At 45.8% G+C, this 7,462-nt stretch overlaps 1 long non-coding RNA gene across 1 annotated transcript; it reads left to right on the top strand.

The window, feature by feature from the left end:
• The first annotated feature begins 1,423 nt into the window (after nt 1-1,423).
• LOC140651892 (uncharacterized) lies at nt 1,424-6,858 on the top strand. Its single transcript, XR_012042583.1, has 4 exons — nt 1,424-1,571; nt 2,192-2,290; nt 2,650-2,718; nt 6,714-6,858. It is a non-coding gene; the product is annotated as an uncharacterized lncRNA (long non-coding RNA).
• The last annotated feature ends 604 nt before the right edge of the window (nt 6,859-7,462 follow it).

The raw sequence follows: 7,462 nt of genomic DNA, 5'->3' as shown, positions 1-7,462 counted from the left end.
GAGAGGGACATCTCCTCAGCCAGAGCAATGGATATGGCCTAAGCGGGCAGCATCCCATGGAGGACAGTTTCACACTGGATTTCCTAACACCTTCAGATATGGTTACGCTACAAATGATGGAAAACTGCCAGGTAAAACCCCAACTCCGGACAGTGCGTTTGCATAGCAGTAAGGTTTTCATCTCACAGCGCTGTCCTAATGTGGCCATATTGCCCCAGAGACCCCCGAAGTGCACTGAAAGGATGAAGACATTGTCTCTCGACAAAACCCAGTGGGGCCGTTTTGACAGCGTTACATCGCCCATCCCTCAAATTGAGGCAGGAATATAATGACACCTTTTCCTTTACTGTTTTGTTTTATTTTATGGAAGTGACTGCATTTGCTGAGAAATGACTAAACCTCCAGATCAACCACATTAAATGGCACAACTGTCCCTTGAACATACTGGTTCTACTAGCTGGGCACCCGCCTTTACCGCATGGATGTGATAAAGGATTGCTTTCTTATCTTTGGCCCATTTTGAGTGGAGGAATATGATTTATTTTGCCATTTATGTTCTGATTTCCCCTCGGAGGACTGCTGCCAGTCTGTGCTCAATGAAAGCTCCCTGCCTTATGGGATGGGAAATCTTCACTCCTTTTAAAAGAAGGACTGTATTTCAGAATAAGGTTTCTTTCAATACTTGCATTTGAAATCTCTGCATGCTGACTCTATTACACCCCATTTATGTTTCTGTACCTCCATAATCTCCCATCTTCAGGACAGGTGGAAAGGGAATTTAAAATTGGTTCTCCTTTAGCATTAGCATCAGAACCCTGGCTGCAAAGACAGCACTCACCAGTGAAGGGAGAGGAACCAGCCCCAGTGAAATGCTGGAGCTGAGTTGTGAGGAGTGAGCCACAAATCACATGAAATAATTTTTTTTAAAAAAAGGCACTGAATGTTTTCAAACAAACTGGAGAAAATTGGTTTTTGCACATTAACAGCCTGTGAACATAAGGTGGTAAAATCCTGCCGGCAGTGGTTTACTCTGCTGTCGGGCGTAGAGATGCAGCTGCTTGGTGGGAGAGGGACTGCGATGGCGTTAAGGCGAGCGAGGAAGAGGGGTGTGTTTGAACGAGAGCTGTACCATGAGCATGAGCAGTGGAAATGCTGCATAAACCCTGGGACAGACGGGAAGAACCATGCCGTAAAGGCTCTATATAAGGTTATTGCTCAGCAGAACTGTGCACGTAGGAATATATATTAAGAGGGTAGCGAAGTACCAGCTGGAAAGGATGTTTTGGTGGGCAAAGAAAGCTCTTTAATGCTCTGTGGTGCAATATGGTTCTACCTTTCATTTCCAGGGGATGGAGAAATGCTGTCACCTTGAGCCAAGACTGAGATGGGGGTAGTCTGTTATCTTGTTTGACATTGTCATTTGAGTCCTCCAGTTCAGATGAAGTTCCCCCATTTAATGTGGGGGCCAGATTGACCCCTGCTCTGACCCTCCACAGATGAGGAGCAAAATGGGGATGTAAAGAAACATTTTGGCTGAGAAGGTCTTTGCTTCTGCGGGAAGAGCTGTGGTGGTGAGTGTTCAAATGAAGATTTGGGTTTGGAGTCCTCAGCCACCCCATTATGTTGGTTGGTTTGAGTTCAGGTCCATATCTCCACATGAATTTTTTAGCACAAAAGTGTAGAGCACAAGAAGCAGAAGCCTTGGCAACTGAGGAAACCCACCCGGGGAAAGAAGGAAAATTTCCCATGGTTGGTGAAACCGGAGCCAACATAAAACTAGGAGCAAGGCAAGGGAGACAGAACGTAAGATTTGCTCTAGGTAAGGCAAATAAAATAGATTTGAGTCCCATAACCAGTTTAGTGAATTTACTTGATGGCTGCCTAAAAATTCATGTCCTTCATAATTTTTATTGAAAAATGAAAATGAGGCCAGTTTGGAAAAAGCTCTTTTTTTCCCCTCTGTTTTTGCTAACATCATGGTGGTCTATCCCAGGCCTCCTGCTGGGAGGGCTTCCTACTGCCAGGCTGGGAGGAGATGGGTTAAAACAGCCTCTCCTCTGGGAATAGGTCTGTCGAGTCATGCTAACTGTGAGGTTTGAGGGAAACCTTTTACTCATCCAATATTTTGGGGGTGGAGGAATAAATCTGTTCTTTGGGCAAACAAAGAAGCAGTCACTCATTTGTTTGGCAGGTGATGGCTTGCACCAGCTCTGCTGATTTGGAGCATCTCCTTCCAGACAGTGCCCAAAATGTCACCTGTGGAGTAAGGCACAGCCCGAAAGGTGTGAAGGTATCAGGGTCCGTCTTCCGCATGTTGCACATGAAACAGAAATGGATGCCAAAATGGTGGCATTTCCATGGACCCTGGAAATCCCAGTCACGCTTGCCTTTTCCCCACATCAGTTATTTAGGGAAGAAAAATAAACCATTGGAGCCACATTTCTGTGGGCACAGCCCTTTGCTAGAGGTGGCTGCGCAGGGTGCATCTCCCAGCGATGCCCTCTGAAAGGCCGAGGCTGGTAGTGACTTTCTGGTGGGACATGAACGTTTGAAGGGTTTCTCGTTCCCGTTGCAGACCTCCTGTGTTCTCCTTGGAGGGTCCCTCCTTTCCTTGCTCCTCTCCTTACTGCTGCTGAACTGTGCTTCCAGGTATCGCAAAAGGACCAGGACACAGCTGTGGTCACAGAGGTGTAGAAAAGACCCCGGCCACCACACCAGGTGAGGTGGCAGGAGCAGCAAGCCCCACCACAACTCCCCTCCACCTCCTTGTTTTGCTACTTTGCTGCCCAGAACATCATGCAAAAAAAAGAGCTGCTCTGTGCACGGCAAAACTAATCATCCCCTACCCCAGGCAGGAGAGGGGTGGTGGGCTGAAGGTAGCTATATGCTGACAGGGCAAATTTCTGGGTACTTGGTTGCGTCTTTCGTTTCTGCCTCACCACTGACTTCTCAAGAAATCTGCAGCAGTTTAATGTTTTTGAGGCTGCTTTCTCTTGCTCAAACCGTCTGACGTCGGCCATCGCGGTCTCTGACGCACCACTGCAGTGCCACAAGCCCTGTTTCCGGTCCTTGTGGGAACCTGGCGCCATGGGGTAATGCCAAGACTTCTGCAAGACTCGTGCTGAAAAAGAAACCAGAGTCTGGTACTGACCAGAGAAGAGTCAGTTAAGGATGAGGGTTTTTGTGAGGTGCCTGTGGTCACCAGGGAAGGTGGAAGTGCTGTAGGTCCTTGTTTATTTAACAGTGTTACGTCAGTGGGGAGGTAGGAGTTAGGGTCCTGCCTGAACCTGGGCCTGGGAGAGAAAAACCCAGAGAGTACTTTGGCTCAGTTTGGGAGCAAAGAACCACTCTGCTCCCTGATGAAATCCTTAACCCCAGAGAGGCCTCTAGCATAAAGCCTCTGCTTAACTGAGGTGCCAAAATTGCCATCTCCTGACTGCATAACATGGCTGCATAAATGTCCTACGTGACTGGTCAGACACTTCTGGAGCCTGCAGTCTGTCTTGCACAGGCGCTTCCTTCTCTCTACAGACTATGTAGGAAAACTGGGGTGCCTCCAGGTGGCAGCCCTGTCCATTCAAAAGAGGGGTTTGGCTTTCCCTTGAGATAATAAGGAGACATCGGTAGGGGAATTAACTTAGGATTCAGTCCACCTGAGCAGCACGGTGGCAGGACGATGCTGTATGTGCTGGTGGTGATGCTCCCTGCTTTCATACAATGGTCCAGCACCTGCAGGACTTGTCCCCGACGAGAAGATGTGGGCTCTGGGCTCTGCCAGCCCATGGACAGGGTCGGAGGATTGCAGGACTGAGCCCTCTGCCTCCACAGCAGCTTTGGTCCTGCCCAGGACCAGGCTGGTAAGAATCATGGGGGCAGAAGGAAAAGCGTGAAACCAAGCACATGCCTTAGTGATTGCAGCATTCAGTTGACTGGTTGCAGATAAGAACCTGGAAATATAGCATAAAAATGTAGTTAGATAAAAAAAAAACACCCACAAAGTATAGAGTCCTACATGACCACCACCACCAGCAAGAAGCCACTGCACAAGCCACTTCTGGCACTGCGTGGAAAGTCACCATCTACCCTCTTTTGTGCTTGGGACATAGCTAACGGCTATTGAGAAGAGAGGTGGAAAGCTCAGGCTCCAGCCAGCCTTGCACCACCAAGATTTAGGTGGTCGGGCACCCACAAGCACGTTCTTGGTAGGAAGTCAGAAATCTGTGGGTAGGAGCTGAGAGGCTCTTTGCAAAACTTGAGCTTGATCCCTTTGTGGATCCGATCAATAACACCTTGAAGGACTTCTTAAAGGAGTTTAAAATAGTAATAAACCATTGGCAACTTGACAGCAGTAATGGAATTTGGGTGTTCCCAAAATTTGCAGCTCAGTTTCTACTCTCAAAAGAAGGATCAAAATCTAAATGTTTCAAGGATCTGGCTAGCTCATTGCTCACAGGTGCTTTATGATATTCAGGAAAATGCCCTGTTTTCTGACCAGAAAGGAGACTTGGTAGGCTGATCATGTAGAATTTGAAATTTTGCTTTAATGCAGTGAAAGAGCAATGCAAAGAGCTGGTGTCTGAATTCTGGTTGGTCGAAGGATACAAATCCCCTTTATACATTTAATTAAGGATGAGTTTTTGTTTCTGTCACAATGCACAGAATTATTTCTAAATCATATTTGAGACTTCCAGCAGAAGAGGTTAACTAATAATGTGCACTCATCCACCCAGGGGAGCTCTGAATTAATGCGGTATTTAAGTGGGGAGATCAAAGCACTGATACCAAATGAAATGCTATTAACAGTTTCTCACAAGCAAAAACTCAAGAAATTTCAGTGCAAGAAGTTAGAACAGAGCAATGGCTGTGGATGGGGAAAAGGTGGCTCCGTCCCAGTGCTGACTTTATTTGACGGTCAAAGCAGGGGCTGACGGTTGCACATCGTTCACTGATAGTTGTGGATGTATTGGCCATGGTGCAGGAGGTAATGTACCATCTGAGAAGCTGCAGGGCAGAAGCAGAGGCAGCACTCTGCAAACCTGCACTATCTTCTCCCAAGTTCCCCAACAAAGACAAATGCTGAGGTGTGTTGCTGTAGTTTGGATGTTTCAGCATCCCAGCTTGCACTATGAGCTACCTGCTGCTTTTCCCACATCCTATTCCACTAAGTAGTTCAGGAAGCTGCTCGACCCAGTGGCTTTTTCTTTTTTCCTCTTTTTAACTAGAAAGCAGCCCAATTCCCAATGTTCCCATCCGGACGACAGTTCTGCCATTGGTAGTAAAAGTCAAATTTGTTGAATAAACCAGAATTTCATTGCCATCCTTTCATCCCTTGTCGCTTTGCTAAAACAAAAACAAAAACAAAAATAAAGTATTGTAGAGAGAGTCTGCATTTTTCAAAGCCTGCATATCTATCTTACAGCAATATTTTCCTAACTCCACAACTGTGATTAGGTCAACAACTTATAAGGGTAGGGTTAGGCCACTAATTAAGAGAGAACTGTAGGCAAGATTTAAGTGGGATCTACAGGGTTGACCTGTCCTTTTTCAAATGCCAGGTTTATATACGTGACTGTGCATTTCAAATGGGTCAAGAGAGCTTGACTGTAAGTACCCAACACATTGCTGTGAATTAATATTTAATCAAATGTACAACATAGGGCTGAATATTAAAGCTTATCTTTGATTTTGACTTCCATGATTTTCCTGGGTTTCTAAACCCCTCTGAAAATACTTCAGCATTTCATAATAGTGTTACTCATACGATATGTTTCTTAGCTGTGATTAAAGCCAGTGAGAATGTAAATCTGCAAAGGGAAATCTAAGCATGACCTCATCAGCATAAAGTATGTGGGAGACTAATTTAGTTCCATCCCTATTAGTAATGACAAATCAAATTGTTCCTCCTGTTAAATCACTAATACAGCAAGGTTTTGCAACTCAGCATATAGCACGCATGATAAATCAGTTCAGTCTGTACACAAATACTGATGATTGCTTTAAATCTGGGTTAATTTCTGATTCCAAACTATTTCAGTGCAGTTCAGTTGAGCCATCCTAGTTCCTTTAATACCTGGAAAGGAAAAAAAATAAAGTTAATCTCTACTCCCATGTACCGTATATTAAGCACTCAACATTTGTAACCCTGCAGCTGCTTGCTTAGCAACGTCTTTGGGAGGAACAGCTCACCTGATGCGCTATCGGGCGCTCCTCTGTTGCAGGGGAAGAGGACGGATGAAATGAGGTCAGGCAGCGTAAGCTTATCCCGTTCGCTCCTCTCCATAATGAAATTAATCGAGGTCATTAATTTGATCCTGTTTTATTGTTATCATTTGAACCTATAATTTGGGATGGCTCAAAGAGGCACAGTCTTATCTGTAATTATACCTTTATAATGACATCTATATTTTAAAGTAAACATTTTCATGTATTGCTGTAAATAGACTATGTATGATAGAGAATAATGCTGTCTCATACTGCTTTCCAGCCAGAGCTGCATTATTGAAAACATAGACTGTAAATGGGATAGGGGAGCTATTGAAATCAGTCAGTTGTGTGCTATTTACTTTGTTTTTATGGGCATATTTTATCTATCTTACGTCTTAAGGTTAAAACTGAGCCTAAACCCCTATACAGGCCCAAAATCAAAGGCTAGGGCAATTGAAAGAGAGAAAGAAGAATTGCTGTTTAGTCGCATTTACTTTTAAAAATTGCAGAGCCAAGGCACAAAGATTGTCCTCATCTGGCAAAGCTCTAGGAGTTCACGGCGGCTGAAAACCCACGTGCCAGAGACACCTCCAGACCGCCGGTTGTGACAACGGCGGGCAAGCAGCGAGGGACCAGCCCTGCCGATCCTGCAGGTGATGGTGAGGAAAAATTGCATTGCTCATCCCGCATTTAGCATCTCACTCGGTGAGACCACGATGGGGATATGAAAGCACCTTTCGTCTGCACAGCCAATTTGGCTGCCTGTGTTCCCCTCAAGGCTCTACTCACCGTCTGTCTCCACGGCATGCATATGAGCTCCCTCCTGTCTCTGCTCTGGAGCAAACCAACTGGTTTCTCCCAAGGAGAAACCTCAACATGACTGACGGTGCTTTTTTCCAGAGTTGCCCAGACAGAAGAACCTGTCATGAGCTGGACCAGACTCTACCCTGGACAGTTCTCCAACCATCCCAGGAGACCTCATGCCCACCGACCTCCATGCTGTACTGCAGAACCCAAAACGCCTTCACATCCTGCTGCAAAAGCATCATGCTGGCAGGCTGCCACCCACTCCTTTCATTGTTTGGAGAATTTCAAAATAAATAAGTAAAGTCCCTGATAAAATAATTATTGACCCAGGGTCTGTGGTACTCTGCAGGGTGCTCAGAGGAGACCCAGGACAAGTGCTGCACAGCATGAAGGTAACCATTGCCCTTCAGAGAGAGCTGGTCCTTAGCGGTGTGGACACAAGCCAGCCCGT

Source organism: Ciconia boyciana, chromosome 5 (genome assembly GCF_034638445.1).
Source record: "Ciconia boyciana chromosome 5, ASM3463844v1, whole genome shotgun sequence".
NCBI lineage: Eukaryota > Metazoa > Chordata > Aves > Ciconiiformes > Ciconiidae > Ciconia > Ciconia boyciana.
This window is presented reverse-complemented; position numbering and strand designations above follow the sequence as displayed.